Raw genomic sequence first — 17,557 nt, forward strand, 5'->3', positions numbered from 1 at the left:
AGCCATAGGGAATCAAAAGCCGAGTGTTCAGTTTCTGAGAATGTTGCCGAACCTGAAGAGTTCGACAGGTCCTCTCAATACTACCCATGGGCCAAGGAAAGGGATCTGGAGGAGGACACCTCCAGTCCGAGTGGCAAAATCAGGCACCATAATTAAGGGCCCATTGTGATATTTGCTAAGGGCCCCTTTCCCCTATGTAAGACACTGACATGACATGTTATTGTGAAGACAGGGATCGATGGGTTAGGCTCATATTGGTATTTGGCTACAATAACAAGCACTTTTCGGAGCAGGGTGAAGCTATTGTCCGCGCATTGTTTCGCTTTGTTTTTGGCCAGAGAGCGACGTTCTGACTTCCTGTCTTGCCTCGTCAGGAAGTCTCACTACAATGTTATTGAACATCCCGAGCTGATCTTGTTTTTCAGTGCAGAAGAGAGTTGAGGTTAAGATGCAGAGAATACGCGATGTATGTTGTGGCTATTTTAAAGGTGGCACCACCCAGAGAATACTATGTGTGTGATCAAAGGAGCGCACAACCCGACCTCCTTCAGAAAGCTGCCATAGACTTTCAATAGCCGTATTATCTCACAGCTACTACCCCTCATTCCACCCATATGTCCGATGGAGGTAATGGGGAAAAGGTACAGAGGCCAGAGAGCTGCTGTATCATTCTGGAGGGCATCAGTGCATTATATAGACGACCACTGGTATTAATGGTAGTATATTCGGAAAGTCAATGACAACCCCTTTAACATATATGCTCGGCTTTAGAGCTGGAGTTGTGGTATTACCAGCATGCCGGATTCTTAAAGGGGTACTCTGATATTTAAATTAAGTTAGTCAATTTACCTATCCAAGTGTGTGGGCATTGACCATTGGGATCTCCTGCAATCTCTAGAACAGAGCCCAACGCCAACGCTCTATGGAGATATCAGAGTACACTGCTTGGCTTCGGCAGCCGCCATGAAATTGGAGGAGCAGCTCACATGTTGTATTCAAATATTCAAAGCAATGGAGTCCGTAGATCGTGGGTAGTAGTTGGGCCAAGTGGTCGGAACCCCCCCACACACACACACACCAGACATGTTAAATTACATCAGAGTACCCGTTCAAGGTGGCCATACACCTTCAATATCTTGTTAATCTGACAGCTATTCCCCCGGTACCGCCTATACACATGTATGCTCTGTTTGGTTGTCTTCTCAATGTGAAGAGAGGAACCTGTCAACATCAACCCTGGGAGCAAAACTAATGAAAAATGAAATCCTTCCTTCAACCTGTCACGGGATAGTTGGCACATCCACGTACACCTACTCTACCAATCCCGCCAAAATCGGTGGAACAACTAGACTTTGTAGACTAAAACTCGAGCATACTCAAGTCAAAGTTGGATACAGTTCTAGGGAGTCTAGACTTCCTAGGGTTTTCCAGGACTCCTTATGGCTGTATCCAACTTCTTCAGTCACCGGTAATCAAACGATGAACGATCCGACTTGAGCATGCTTAAGTTGGATTGCTTGGCAGTGGAATACCGGTGGCTGAAGAAGTTGGATGCAGTGGAAGTTCGGAATCCCAAGGCTTCTCCTGGACTCTCTATGGTTGTATCCAACTTCTTCAGCCACTGGTAATTAAACGATGAACGATCCAACTTGAGCATGCTCATGTTGGATTGCTTGGCATTGGAATACCGGAGGCTGAAGAAGTTGGATGCAGTCCTAGGGAGTCCAGACTCTCTAGGGTTTTCCAGGACGCCCTATAGCTGCCTCCAACTCTTTCAGCCACCGGTATTCAAATGCTGAGCAGTCCGACTTGAGTATGCTCAAGTTGCGCTCATCTCTAGCATGGTCCCTTAATCATTGACAATGGGTCCATACCCATGAGTGTCCACTTTTTGTCTGGATCTAATCCCTTAATCCCAAGTGATCATGGAGGTAGGGGAAGGGGGGGGGGGGCTATATCTCTTCCCTTCTAAATTCTATAGAAATATAAGGCTGGTCGATCAAAAAATTTTTTTACTACATTGGTGGGTGACTATTCGGAGGACAATATAACAACGATCCCATGGCCTTTCTATTACTATTGACCATGGTTCCATGTCCTCATAATTCCCAAGTAGGTCGAATATAATGAGGCGGCAGCTTAAACACTACAAGCCAGAGAGAGAGAGATGGAGAGGCATTCATTTTCCCGAGGACAGATCATTCCACCCGGTGATTATGGCTACAATCGGTCATCTTAGGTCCCCCCCCCCGCCCAGTGCCCCCCCCAGCCTCACTTTCCCAGGGTGTATAAAAGCTGCAGTCGTTTCTCACCGCGGCCGTCGTGGCTCGCCGCAAGTTTTGCATCTGAATCTGCTGTAATTTAAAAAGACTTCCACTGTGTATAGGTGACAGGTGCACTTTAAGAAAGCTGGCGCCGCCAAATCGTAATAATGAGAAAAAATTGACAAAGAAAGTTAAATGGCTTCCCATAGCAAGACGGGCAGCTGCAAAGTATATTACCCTATATTTCAATTCATTTGCTAAAGAGGAGGCAATCACAGGCAGCAAAGGGGTTAAACCCCCCAAATCTAAATTGAGCTGTGTGCTGGCGTGAAGCATGGGAAGCCTTTTATAATTTCTCAGCCATCGCTAACAAAGCCTCTTGTTTCCCATAAGGTGCGATGAATGTCTCACATAATGCCGAACCTCCCCCCACTAATTAGAATTGCAAGCACTTTGCAAACACATTGTTTACACCCATTAAAAATACAAATGTACACCGGGGGCCGAGATAATCTTAAATCAATCCAATCCTCTTTAAATACTCGGCTTTTGAGTCCGCAAAACGCGTCATATGGCTTTTTTTTATAATGGAAACATTTTATTTTTTCTGCCCCCCCCCCCCTCAAATAAAAATAAAAATAAAAAAATAAATGAAATTGGTCAAAAATATCAAATATCTGGAACACAGAATTACCTATGGGACGTGACGTTGAATGGTCTCCTTTGTATGTTTGCAGCATGGATAACCCTCAAGGAACTTATACCCTAGTTATGGTGGCTTATGTGTAGTACTACTGCGAGGGATTAAGAAATAAAATAGTGTTTTTTACATCTTACTATATTGTAATGATATATTGTAAGACTCTTTGTTCATAGTATATAGTTATAGTATAGTATAGCGCCTGTAAAACCAGCCACTGCATACTGTCGCTGTTGTACACGTTGTATACATTTAGCTACAGAGCTCCCCCTAGTGGTGCCTGTGAACTGCCAGAATTTTTTCATTTGGGCTGTTTAAGGGTTTGGCCTTTTTGTTGAGAGGTGTTTGTTGAAGCTTTAAGGGTGCGTTCACACATACAGAATCCGCAGCAGATCTGCAGCAAATTTGAGTTGCAGATTTGCTTTGAATCAAATCTGGGCCATCAAATCTGGTGAGACTGACATTTCATTCTATACTTGTTATTGTCTATTCAGTCTTCCTCCAGTTCTGAGCTGCTGCTTTCTGCTAAAGACACAAAAATCTGTGTGTGAGCCTTTTTCTCTGTCTCTCCCTCCTTCCCCCTCCCTTCTGAGACGGCTGATGTAAACAAGTCCCTGGCAGCTACATTGTAATGCTGGGAGGGTTATTCTGAGGTCAAGTTGCTGATGAACTCACTGTGATTAACCCTCCTGGCATTACAAAGAAGCTACAATGTTGCAGATGTTCAATGTTTACATCAGCTGTCTCAGAAGGGAGGGGGGAGTAAGGGGAGACAGAGAGAAAGGATTACACACAGATTTTTGTGTCTTCAGCTAAAAGCAGTAGGTCAGAACTGGGTGAAGGAGACTGAATAGATAGTAACACGTATGGAATGAATTGTTAGTCTCACAATGGGCAGCAACATCTCAAAAGTTATATTTGAGTGGAATACCCCTTTAAAATCAACCTACGCACTATACCAATAAGGGTCTCCTTAGGAATCCAGAGCACGTCGCCCTAATTCCACAGAGCCCTTTGGGACTATGTCCACACATAAAGTTGAATCTTATGAAAGAACAGGGAGCCTATAGGTTCCCTGCCCTGTCATTCTCTCTCTCAAAGGACACATAAAAAAGAGACCCTATTAACTATTAGAGGCACAGAGGAGGATGCTTATTACTGTTTAGGGGCTTGCAATCATTACACCCAAACATACCCACCTTAAATATTTAAATATTCAATAAAAAGATAAAGTAGTGGCACTCACCAGTATTATTCGTAGTGCAGATGTCTTTATTTCAGTAACGCATGGAACTGTACAGGGCGGACGCCAGGTAGATGCAGGTTACAAGCTTGTTTGGCGCTTCTGCGCTTCAACAGACCCCTCCGCCCTGTACAGTTCCATGCGTTACTGAAATAAAGACATCTGCACTACGAATAATACTGGTGAGTGCCACTACTTTATCTTTTTATTGCACCGGATGGGATTACGTTATCAGTGAGCACCCCATAATGCAGCATTCATTGCGGGACCTGTTGTCTTAGTCCTCGTTCATATCTGTAGTGCCAATTGTTCCTCACTTGGTTGAATTCTCCATTTAAATATTTAAATATGCCTGGACAGCTTTGGCTGTCCAGGCATGACGGGAGTTGTAGTTTTGCAAAAGCTGGAGAGACAAGGTTCCCTACCCCTGTTCTAGAACCATCTCTGCCTGCACAAGATGGGGCACATCAACTGACTTACATCCAGGTTGTTTAAGGTATACGCCACCTCCCTGACATGCTACCGAGAACCAAAAAACATTCCGAACCATCTGTTTATTTCATCCTACGTCTTTGTAGCGACAACGAGGAGAGGGGAAAAAAAAGACTTTAAAGGAACAGGAAAAGGTTGATTAATCCGAGAGATCGGGTCCTTGGGGGGTGGGATTACTACCCAGGGTAAATTTTTATGACAAGAGTAAATGTTTGGCACAAGAGCGTCGGAAATTGGAAATTGATTTAAAACTTTTTCTTAAGCCGTAACACTTCTTTGGTTCTCCTGCCGTTGTATTAATGCACATCCGGTACAAAATGACTGTTAAAACAAAACCTTATACCATGCTGAAAGGAGTGTTTTATGGTGCCTTTAACACTCTGCTTTCCTACCCCTGCTGGCGGAAAGGCCCTATATAAATAGACACATATATATACACCCCCATCTGGAATCACAAAATACACGTGTACCGTATTTCAGGTAAGAAGCTGGTAGTTAAGTTCAGTCACTTCCAACAAGGACAATAATAATTTATTACAGGGATTTACAATGGTTTGGGAAAGTAAATAAATTAATGCAAATCCAAGGCCTGAAACTCGGTGGGAGCGGGCCATGTCGTGAGCCGAGCCAGTATAAATACGAAAGTAGTTTTACCGAGAAATGAGTCACTTATAGCTTCGTACCTCATGAGGGCACCGGTGATAAAGTTGGGTATTGGTTTAGCTACCGGAATGGCAGTATATAAATGAGGGGGGTTCATACAATAGAAGAAATTGAGAGGTTTGCCAAGGATGTGTGCCAGCCATCACTAACCAATGATGCCATCTCTACCTAATTTCAATTAAAGAAGTCCGGCAAAATTTTTTTATGAAAGTATTGTATTGCCCCCCAAAAGTTACACAAATCACCAAAATAAACTTATTACAGGAAATGCTTATAAAGGGCTTTTTTCCCTGCACTTACTACTGCATCAAGGCTTCACTTCCTGGATAACATGGTGATGTCACTTCCTCGATAACATGGTGATGTCACGACCCGACTCCCAGAGCTGTGCGGGCTGTGGCTGCTGGAGAGGATGATGGCAGAGGGATGCTCAGTGTCCCTCCAGTGCCCTGTGTCCCTCAGTGTCCCCCTGCCATCATCCTCTACAGCAGCCAAAGCCCGCACAGCTCTGGGAGTCGGAGCATGACATCACCATGTTATCCAGGAAGTGACATCACCATGTTATCCAGGAAGTGACATCACCATGTTATCCAGGAAGTGACATCGCCATGTTATCCAGGAAGTGACATCACCATGTTATCCAGGAAGTGACATCGCCATGTTATCCAGGAAGTGACATCACCATGTTATCCAGGAAGTGAAGCCTTGATGCAGTAGTAAGTGCAGGGAAAAAAGCACTTTATAAGCATTTCCCGTAATAAGTCTATATTGGCGATTTGCATAACTTTTGAGGGACAATACAATACTTTAATAAAAATTTTCGTCGGACTTCTCCCTTAAGTCATAGGGGGGCCACCAGAGGAAAGAGGCGAGCCTTATGGTGCGTTTACATGGAGCGATAATTTGCCCAATTGATCGTTTAACGATTTTGAGGCAACGATTTTTTTTTTAATAACGATCAGCGGTTAGACAAAGAGATAAATCGTTTGAAAAAATTGTTATTGCCATCATTTCAAGCCCATCTCACACATTAGGGTGAATCTGTCAAAGACTTTACACGAAACAATCTGCAAATGTTCAGCGAACGACCAACGACGATTTGAGAACATGTTGAAAGACCAAGATGAACGATTTCTCGCTCGTCGCTTGATCGTTCTTTGTGTTCACACGAGCCGATTATCGCTCAAATGTGATCGTTATCGCCAAAATTCAAACAATAATCACTCAGTGTAAAAGCACCATTAGGACCCGATTACACAGGACGATTATGGGTCCTATTAGACGAAGCGATTTTTAACGATTAACAATCGCAAACAAGATTGTTTATAGTTAACCTAAAATTGTTCCCCGTATTACACAGAACGACAGTCCTTAGTTACGATCGTTAAAACGATCGTCACTACGATCATTTACGCCATCTGATTCCATCTGATTACATTGAAGGATTAGTGTAATTGCAAGCAACGATCGAAAAATCATTTTTGTGTCATTGATCGTTGATTTAGATCTGACCCTAAAATCATTGGTAATCGTTCGGTGTAATTCCACATTCATTCGCTGTAAGGGCCCGTTCACACTACGGAATCAGCACCGAGACCCCTGCCCGCGGACTCCGTGCCAAATCCTGCCTGCTATTTCTTTCAATGGTAAGCCTCTCACGCCTCGGTTCTCCGCACCTTTCCACTCAAAGAATTGACATTGACATGAGCGAGACCTCCCATTGAAAGAGATAGCAGGTGGGATTTGTTGTGGAGTCCGCGGGCTAGGGTTCAGAGTGGAATCTCTGCGCTGATTTCGTAGTGTGAACGGGCCCTAATTCCACATTTGTTCATTAAACGTTCAGTGTAATTGCACATTGTTACTTCTTTTGCTGAGATCAGATGGAGTAAACAATCGTAGTAACGATAGTAGTAACGATCGTAACCAACAACCATCGTTCTGTGTAATATGGGGAACGGATTCAGGTTAACGATAAACAATTTAGTCTGCGATCGTTTATCGTTAGTCGTTAATCGTTAAAAATTGCTTAGTCTAATAGAAGCCTAACACTAGGCCGGTGATGTACCAAGAAAGGGTTGGGCCCCTCATCTCCCCCTCATCCCACTGTAGGTATACCCCCGTTTTTTAGTCCTCCACCCAGTAGATAGCATATGTTAGGCATCTCCCCTGGTATTCTTCCCCAGTAGATTGCAGGGATGGGCCCCCTGATGTGGAGGGCTCCATAGCAACCGCTATGGCTGCTATGGTGGTAGTTATGCAACTGCGCTAGGCCCAATCCAGTACTATACACTCCACTTTCTGTATGGCTGTATCCATGTTTTTCCGGACTCCCTGGGGCTGAATCCAACTTCTTCAGCCACCAGTGGCTACTCACAATATGTGGTTGTTTCTTTACTTTCTAAGTATTAGCTGTTTTTTTGTTTTTTTTTGCAGATGCTTCTGACTATAGAACTTATCATGTTGGCCATATTGTTCAGCCTATTGTTGAAAAACTGAAAATTAATAAAACTTTTTGTCAAGAAACTTCTTTAGCCATTGGTAATCAAACGCGAAACAATCGGACTCGAGCATGCTCAAGTTGCGCTCATCCCTAGTAAATAGGCCAATAATCAACCAAATAAAATAATAGGAATAACATGCCCTTGAGGATTTCACAAGGCCAAAAGCAGTTCACCCCAGGGTTAGGGTCCTTTTACGTGAGCTAATCTGCGATCAGGAAGATCGGTGCATTGCTTGTATTGCCTTTACATGGGACAACTAATGGTCGGGCCGAACAAATGATCCCTTTATTGTTTGTGTGACCATGTAAATACATTGATATAAACACAAATTTATAGGGCCGCACAAAAGATGCGATCAGCTGACGAGTGTACGTTTTCCCACGCCTGGGCTGATCGTTGACACTTTTACACGGGTTGATTATCGGCTAAATTAGCTTTTTTAGCAATCCTCGTTGCCGATATTCAGCTCGTGTAAAAGGGTCCCTACCCGATGAAATTCTCCTACCCTAAATACTCTGCTGGACAAATATCATATATGACTCAAGTCCGTGGAAGTCGCTATTGCTGCCTGTGTAGACCTAGACTTAAAGGGGTTTTCTGGACACAGGATAGGTCATCAGTCACTGATCAGCGCCGATCAGTGATCAATGACCTTGTGGACAAGCTATCAATGTGTTTTGCTAAGTAAAAATCTTTAAATTTTGGCAAAGGTAACAGGTCACAGTGGATTCAGCAGGTCAAAGGGATCTGCTGCAAAAAAAGTGTTTTTTTATGAATCCATACTATAGCTCTAGGAATAGTAAATAGGGAAACGTCTTTAGGATAAGTTCTTTATAGCATATGCTAAGAAGCAGCAGCAGCATGGAGGACATTATAGATAAGTACTAACCAGTGTAAACTGTGAATCCAACACTGGGTTGAGATATCACGGGAGCTTTCATCAGCCTCTGTATGTGTCTCTCTGCCTCTGTCTCACTCTGTGGCTCCCTTCTCCTTCCAGGTTCCTTTCGATAGACTCATATGGCAGCACTTAACCTGATACTTCAGTGAACTGATCCATCTAGAGACAGTTTTCAAGCCGATTTTCTAAATTGAATGACGAAATGGGCGCACGAGGTGTATTGCCGCCTCATATACGCATCTGTATTTTTGCCACAAGGCCCAACAGGTATGGAGTTATCGGAAATACGGTCGGGTTGGATGTAATAATCACGCATATAAGGGGCCGTAATTCACCCACGTGAAGCTGAACTTATGCAAAGTTTGTTGATACAACAGAGTCCATACAATTAAAGGGCAGGTCTCCTCAATATTAAAAGGGAGATAATTTGGAGAGAAGTTATCAGTCGATCAATTTCCATACAGCGCCCACTATAGGGTAATTGTGATATTACACCAGAGCAAAGGCTGCTGTTTGTCAGCTCTTAGAGGAAACTGGGGTTGGTCCTTTAAAAAGTCATTTATAACATGGAAAAAGGTTGTCCTAGGACAGCCCCTTTCATTTTTTTTTTTTTTTTTTTTGGGGGGGGAAAAATAGCAATAATCTATGTTGCCTTTGGGTGGAGAAAGTCTTTGAAGTTCATGCAATGTTTCCTTCTTCATGTAAGGTTATGAGTCTATTATATAGGTTATATTCCCATCCAGATAAGGTAGAACGATCCGACCCTTAAGGAAAACTAGGCCGAGAGATTGAGCCGTAGTCTGTAGACTCTGCTTTCATCATAGATTTGCAGGCTGTCAGGCCTTTTAATAAGACATAATAGGTGGGCTGTGTGTCAGTCCCAAGAGTGTACAAAATATGCAGCCTTAGCCTTGTGTAAAAAAAAGCAGCAAACCGCCAAGAGGAAGGAGGAACTCGGAACAGGGTCGCTCCTCGCCCGACGTTTCATCTTTAATGTATTCCCTCCGTCTTTTCTGTTCAGAAATGATGGAGGTGGAAATGGGATTAAAACTGAATAAACAGCTACTCACAGTAAGTATTTATTTGTGAAGCGTTCTGGAGCGCTCCTCCTTGAAAAAGAGGCGAAACGCGGCGGAGATGTTAGCATTTTCCACTCGCTGCATTTGCATGGTGCTGCCTGGGCTGTGCCACTGCCCTCTAGGTGATGGGGCACGCAGAATAGAGGCATAAAAAGCATAAAAAAAACATAAAAGTAGAACTTATATCACACATATATATGCACATAAAAATATATATAAATATATATTAAAAAAAAAAAAAACGTTTAAAGGAGAACTCCGGGCTGATTTTTGGCTGATAGGCATTGATGCAGGTATCCCCCCCCCGGTCCTGGACACGTCTTGGTAAGAGAGGGGACCATCCCAGGCCCACTTTCTTACCAGGACGCAGCCAGGACCGGGGGAGCGGAGCTGCGGGATAACAGCATCAACGCTGGAGCGGGGGAGGTGAGAGCATACTTCTTTCATCCTCCCCCTCCCCAGCACTATGCCAAAAATCACCCCAGCCCGGAGTTCTCCTTTAATATATATCATAGTCCTATTAATTATTATACTTTTTTTTAAATATCTTTTATAACACTTTTTGGGCAAAATGTAGTCATATTATATATGTAATATATTCTCTTTCTTGCCTGCAGGATATATGAAAGGATGTCCAGAAAACTTCTCAGTAACCAAATAATCTGACTAGAGTAAGCCAGCAGGTACAATGCAGGGAACAGGGGGATGCAGCTGCAGGTGTGCCTTTCTGTGTGACACACATGCTGTGAGAGGGGGAAGGGATCTGGTACAGTCTCTCTGCCTTGGTCTGTGTGACATACATGCTGTGAGAGGGGGAAGGGATCTGGTACAGTCTCTCTGCCTTGGTCTGTGTGACATACATGCTGTGAGAGGGGGAAGGGATCTGGTACAGTCTCTCTGCCTCAGTCTATGTGACACACATGCTGTGAGAGGGATAGGGGTCCTGTTACAGTTTCTCTGCTCCATCAGTTTGTGAAATATGTTGTGAAATGGGAGGAGGGAGTTGTGTTATGGTCTCACTGCTTCTGCCTATGTGAGACATATGCTGTGAGTGCAGGGAGGTCACATGACAGTCTCCCTGCTCCCATCTGTGCTGTGAGTGCAATGAGATCATGAAACAATCTCTCAACCTCCATCATTATCAGATATGCTGTGAGAGGGGAGAGGGGGGTCATACTACAGTCTCTCTGCCTGTATGAAACACATCTTACAGCCTATCTACCTTGGTCTGTGTGAGACACATGCTGTGAGAGGAGGAGAAGATCATCTTACAGCCTATCTACCTTGGTCTGTGTGGCACACATGCTGTGAGAGGAGGAGAGGACCATCTTACAGCCTATCTACCTTGGTCTGTGTGAGACACATGCTGTGAGAGGAGGAGAGGATCATCTTACAGTCTATCTACCTTGGTCTGTGTTAGACACATTCTGTGAGAGGAGGAGAGGACCATCTTACAGCCTATCTACCTTGGTCTGTGTGAGACACATTCTGTGAGAGGAGGAGAGGACCATCTTACAGCCTATCTACCTTGGTCTGTGTGAGACACATGCTGTGAGAGGAGAGGACCATCTTACAGCCTGTCTACCTTGGTCTGTGTGAGACACATGCTGTGAGAGAAAGAGAGGGTCATCTTACAGCCTATCTACCTTGGTCTGTGTGAGACACATGCTGTGAGAGTAGGAGAGGATCATCTTACAGTCTATCTACCTTGGTCTGTGTGAGACACATGCTGTGGGAGAAAGAGAGGGTCATCTTACAGCCTATCTACCTTGGTCTGTGTGAGACACATGCTGTGGGAGAAAGAGAGGGTCATCTTACAGCCTATCTACCTTGGTCTGTGTGAGACACATGCTGTGAGAGAAAGAGAGGGTCATCTTACAGCCTATCTACCTTGGTCTGTGTGAGACACATGCTGTGAGAGTAGGAGAGGATCATCTTACAGTCTATCTACCTCGGTCTGTGTGAGACACATGCTGTGGGAGAAAGAGAGGGTCATCTTACAGCCTTTCTACCTTGGTCTGTGTGACACACATGCTGTGAGAGGAGGAGAGGATCATCTTACAGCCTATCTACCTTGGTCTGTGTAAGATATATACTGTGAGAGGAGGAGAGGATTGTTTTACAGCTTATCTACCTTGGTCTGTGTGAGACACATGCTGTGAGAAAAGGAGAGGATCATATTGCAGCCTATCTACCTTGGTCTGTGTGACACACATGCTGTGAGAGGAGAAGAGGATCATCTTACAGCCTATCTACCTTGGTCTGTGTGACATACATGCTGTGAGAGGAGAAGAGGATCATCTTACAGCCTATTTACCTTGGTCTGTGTGAGACACATGCTGTGAGAAGAGGAGAGGATCATCTTACAGCCTATCTACCTTGGTCTGTGTGACACACATGCTGTGAGAAGAGGAGAGGATCATCTTACAGCCTATCTACCTTGGTCTGTGTGACACCCATGCTGTGAGAGGAGAAAAGGATCATCTTACAGCCTATCTACCTTGGTCTGTGTGAGACACATGCTGTGAGAAGAGGAGAGGATCATCTTACAGCCTATAAACCTTGGTCTGTGTGAGACATATACTGTGAGAGGAGGAGAGGACCATCTTACAGCCTATCTACCTTGGTCTGTGTGAGACATATACTGTGAGAGGAGGAGAGGATCGTTTTACAGCTTATCTACCTTGGTCTGTGTGAGACATATACTGTGAGAAGAGGAGAGGATCATCTTACAGCTTATCTACCTTGGTCAGGCATAAAGAAGCAACATGTTTATTTACTTAAAAACAACGAAAAAAAAAAAATTGCACAGGAAATGCTGTAAACAGTGTCCTGGCTAGCAGGGTCCCAATGGTTAGACCTCCAGTGATCAGACATATACATACTATATAAAATGTAAATAGCATAAACATTTCAGATGTCAAAATCCCTTTAACACCGAGAGTCATATAATTTATCACAAAAAAAAAAAATCTGTTTTTCAGCACTGGTCCCATGGGCCTCATGCACAAAATAAATATTCCCAATGGTTCCTTGGACAGTGGCGCATCTTAAAACATGGCGTCGGCGAACTGAAAATCCATTCTACTCTATTTCAATAAACCGAGGCATAGAACAGTCGTCGACTGCATTAGATATGTAAAATCAGGGACAAGACAACTCATGAAAAATTCATCACAAAAGCATCAAAAACATAAAAAAAGACTACAACAAACGTCATGTAAATTGGAAAACCTCAAACAGAAATGCATCTATGCCGCCTACACGAACCCCCACAGCTCTATCTACTGAAATCATCCTACTTAAAGGGGCAGTAACCTCATTTGTTTAACTTAAAGGGATTGTCTAGATTTGAAAAAAAAAAAGGACTGTAGTAGTATGTCAAAATTGAGTAAGTATCAGCATTAATATATGGTGAGATCTTAGCCTATGGCTTTCGAGTTGATCTTATTATTTTGGCACCATAGAAACAATTGAGATTGACGAACAATACTTTTTAAAAGCATCTTTGTTGCCCATAGCAACCAATCACAGCACAGCTTTCATTTCCCTTGAGCACTGTTAGACAAGAAAGCTGAGCTGTGATTGGTTGCTGTTTCTTTTAGGCCCTATTCACATTATGTCTCTAGTATACTTGGGAATATCTACTCCGTAGACTTTGGGATACCGAATGTACTTTGAGTCCTTCAGGAAACAGACCACATGTAGTCAAAGAGAATACAATTGGACTATGACTGTCCATGGCTGTACTATAGTATACGTCGGAATACCCTGATGAATACTGGCAGCAGAGCCTCTAAACCTGTCAAAACTGGGGCCTTTGGGAATCTCCCACAATGATTATGAAGCATGTGATTCAATGTAATATGCTAATAGCATACTATATTAACCTACAATGTGTTAGAAAGCTCCAGTGCTTTACTGCAGGTATATTTAGAAGAACTATATAATAACAATAGTTTCCATGGTTACAGACTACAAAAAAAACCACATTGTGTAGTCAGATCCTAAAGATGTTTGTTTTTTTATCTTCTGAAAGAACATTAGCAAAAAAAAAATTAGGGACCAGAATCAGGAGATATTTGTGGTGTGTTCCCACGAAGACACCTAGGTCTGCATAGGAGCTGTATACACAAAACGGTAGGTCGTTTACAATTAACCCGATATAAAAAGTTTCTTTATTTTTCATTTTAGACACATTAAAGCAATAAGGAAATTGGTGGACATATAAAAATCTATCTCTATAATGGAGAAAGCGGTACCAGATTCTCCGATATTTGAAGCATATGCCTCTCTTTGATTATCACATGGTTTCTATTTGCATCTTTCAAGTCCTAATAGGAAAAGTCTCCATTAGAAGGATCTCTCAGCAGCACCCTATATAATCATTATAATATAAGGCTTTGGTTAAGAGGTGAAAATTCTATAGGCCGGACATAATCATATTTTTAGACAAAGTCTGGGAAGAATGGTCTCCATATGCTAAGAGTGCGAAATTCCTTTAATTTGGCATCCGATAATCCAGAAATTGTAAAAAAAAAATAAAAAATAAAAAATAAAAAAAAAAAACTTTTTTCCAGTATGGAATTGCAGTGATCTGGTCAATCTCGAGGAGAGCAAGAAAGTCTACGATCTAGGGCACTCTGGAAAGAGTGTTGGTCTTCAACTTGAGCTTGAAGCAATAGCTGGAGGGCCACGGGCTGGGGTCTAGAATATGGTTAATACCTATGTAGTACAGTGCAGAACTCTAATACACGTCCCCCGGCTTAGGTCACCTATTGCACACATGCCATTATGTGCTCAGCCACCTACTTCACTCCACACTCACACACAGAGAACAAGTGCCCTTTGTAAGGCTCGGCGGCTCAGATGGCCATGTCTGTCACTCACACGTCTATAATGTTATGTCCAATGACACAAATGTTCTGTAAATACCTGCACGTTCTGCCGCGGCCTCGTGTGTCTGACAGCTCTTCACCCATGGAATCTGCAGAAAGAAGACAAACAAGATTATATTTAGAGCACGGAAAGATTAGAAACACAAAGGCGATGCATAGTTTTCGTCGGCGGTGTAACCCAAGCACCTGTCTGTATGCCGGCTATGTCCCCAGGTGTGCTCATAGGTTTCTGAGCTTATGGGTAGTGTTGAGCGGAGAGGCCAACATGTTCGGGTTCGGTAATGTTCTTTGGAACCTGAACGCTCAGCATTTGAAGTCTTAGAAGTCTTAGAACGCCGAGCATTCGTGATTCCGAACAATTTGGCCTCTCCGCTCAACACTACTTGTGGGTTGAAATCTATACGTGTAGGCTATAGGCAGCTTCTTTTGCTACCAATATCGAAACATGCAAAGTGATCGGTTTGGTTGGTCTCAGATACAGAAGTTTTAATGCGAACCCCTCAGCAGAAAATGCAACCTGTAGATATAAGATCAAAGTAGGGTTAATGGGTAGAACTGCACCCACCCATGTGCCAAATGGGGGCTAAGGCTATGTTCACACTACGTAAAATAATGGCTGTTGTCCGCGCCGCAAAACTACGCCCGGTGTTTTGAGGTTCCCTTTAAGGACTGTAATGCAATGTAACTATGGCAGTTGAATTCACACTACGTATCAGATTACGGCCGTTGTTTATACGGCCCCGTGAAAAATGAACATGTCAATTATTTCCGGCCGGTAATACTGTAACAACGGCCGTGGATTTCAATGCGGCCGCGAACGTAAAACTTATATCTGCCGAATTAAACTTGATTTTGATGTAAAAAATTTTCTAAGTGGTTTCTCGCGCAGTATTTAAAGTAAATGACCTGTTTCATCCCGTTTATAAACATGCTAGGAATCAAAATAAAAAAACGGCCGTAGTTTCACGACTAGCCCCTACGTTTTGGCCTCAAAATAACGGCCATAGTGTGAACATAGCCTAAAGGTGTAAGTGTCCTATTACACGGGCTGACTACGGGCCGATCATTTTAGTAAACGATCGCCGATCTGCTAGACCGGTGCTCGTTTACCGGGCCTATTAGACGGCCTGATAATCAGCAGTAAGGGCTTCATGGACATCGTTAGTGACGTCCATGCAGCCCTTGCCCAAACACCTGATACCTTACATCTCCCCGCTTCCAGTATTCCCTTCTCCTGAGCATGGGAGAGAAGACCAGGAGTGGGAGAGGTAAGGTAACAGGTGTTTGGGCAATCATCAGCCATTGTCTGTGCAGTGCTATTACACGTAGTGATGTGCGGTTGGCGCCCAACGATTTTAGGTCAAACCCTAAACCAAGGATCAGCCGATGATCGTTTCATAGGCTGATCGTTGTCTCTATTACACAAAGCGATAATCGGCCGAATCGGACCAATTCGGTCAATTATCGCTCCGTGTTATAGGACCCTGAGAACCAAGATGGATGAGAAGTACGTTGTTGACTCACTTCCCCAATAAGACCATAGGGGTTAGCCAGTGACGGACATAGAACAACAGAGGACCCCCATGGCAAGGATCAAAATGTGATGGTAGGGTTTTGCTACCCTAAGAACAGTAGTTTTCCCCTCCACACCTTTGATTGTCACCAGCCAGAAGCTTTTCGGAAGGGACCAAGTAGGTCTGGATCCCCTTCCTTCCCCTTAGCAGCGTAATGGTTTTTGGTGGCATGTATTCCCATCAAGTTAGGGAGCGTTTATAGGAATCAATTGCCCCAATTGCTTTAACTTAGTATATGATACAAAGTACCCCTAAATAAAGTACCATGTCCACGTCTGAAAAACTGGGTGGTAGTCACCGAAAACCAAATGGGCATGACAAGAACTAATCGTACCAACAATATGACAATTGCATCCCAAGTAGCAGCAATTGTCCCCCGCCCCAGCCAGAAATGTGTCCGAGAAGGAAAACTTACAAGGTACCCTGAATCTTTTTCTGGATCTCCCCAAGGAGAACCAATATCCTAGTTAGTGAGTTAAAATTCATCGGGGGACATTTACTATTGAGTCAAAAACGTGCGACTTTTCTACAGAGTATTCGACTGCCCAGCTGAATAGAACTAATATAACAATATATTCTAAAATTTGTGGAAAAAAATACAAACAAATTCACCTGGTACTGACCAGATGTAGGCCTGCACCAGTTTTTGCGACTTTTCAAAAAGTTGCAAATGATAAATCGGGCGCAAATCCCGGATTATGCAAATTTTTGAGTAAATACTCAAAACAGACATATTAAAAAAAAGTTGGAGTTAAAAAATATATGCCCATCGAATGCTGGTTCGTAAATAGAACTAAGACCAAAAACGGGCAAAAAATCCCCCCCCCCCCCAATGTGTTCATTTCCACCACTGAAATATTTCGTATGGTGATAACTGGATAATCATTGATCACACCAATTTCACCATGGTTATTTAGGGTCTTCATTGGAACTACTATAGTCCCAATTTGTTTTTTATTTTTATAGGCGCGTATTTTTCCCAGGAAACACAGATTTTCCTATCTACTTCTACATCTTCCCACGTAGAGCCATTGGTTATGTGAAATTCAATGTGTTCAATTTGACCATCGAAATTATCAGTTAGGCAAAAGCAGATGGGTAATCCTTGATCAATCTCAACAATTATTTAGTGTTGTCATTGAAAGTTTTTTTTTTTTTTTTAGCAAATACATTTTTGGTAAAATGCATATAAACACAGCCAGGCTTTATGTGGTCGTTTCATGTCCGCCCAGCCTTCGAGAA

The 17,557-nt window shown here is 43.2% G+C and overlaps 1 long non-coding RNA gene across 1 annotated transcript in view; it reads right to left on the reverse strand.

Annotated features, from left to right (window-relative positions):
• The window catches only part of LOC138789233 (uncharacterized), a 71,279-nt gene that overhangs the window by 26,155 nt on the left and 27,567 nt on the right, over positions 1-17,557 (reverse strand). Inside the window, exon 3 of the long non-coding RNA XR_011362711.1 lies at positions 14,779-14,830. This is a non-coding gene — a long non-coding RNA (uncharacterized lncRNA). The remainder of the gene's footprint in view (positions 1-14,778; positions 14,831-17,557) is intronic.

This window comes from Dendropsophus ebraccatus, chromosome 1, assembly GCF_027789765.1.
Source record: "Dendropsophus ebraccatus isolate aDenEbr1 chromosome 1, aDenEbr1.pat, whole genome shotgun sequence".
NCBI classification, from domain to species: domain Eukaryota; kingdom Metazoa; phylum Chordata; class Amphibia; order Anura; family Hylidae; genus Dendropsophus; species Dendropsophus ebraccatus.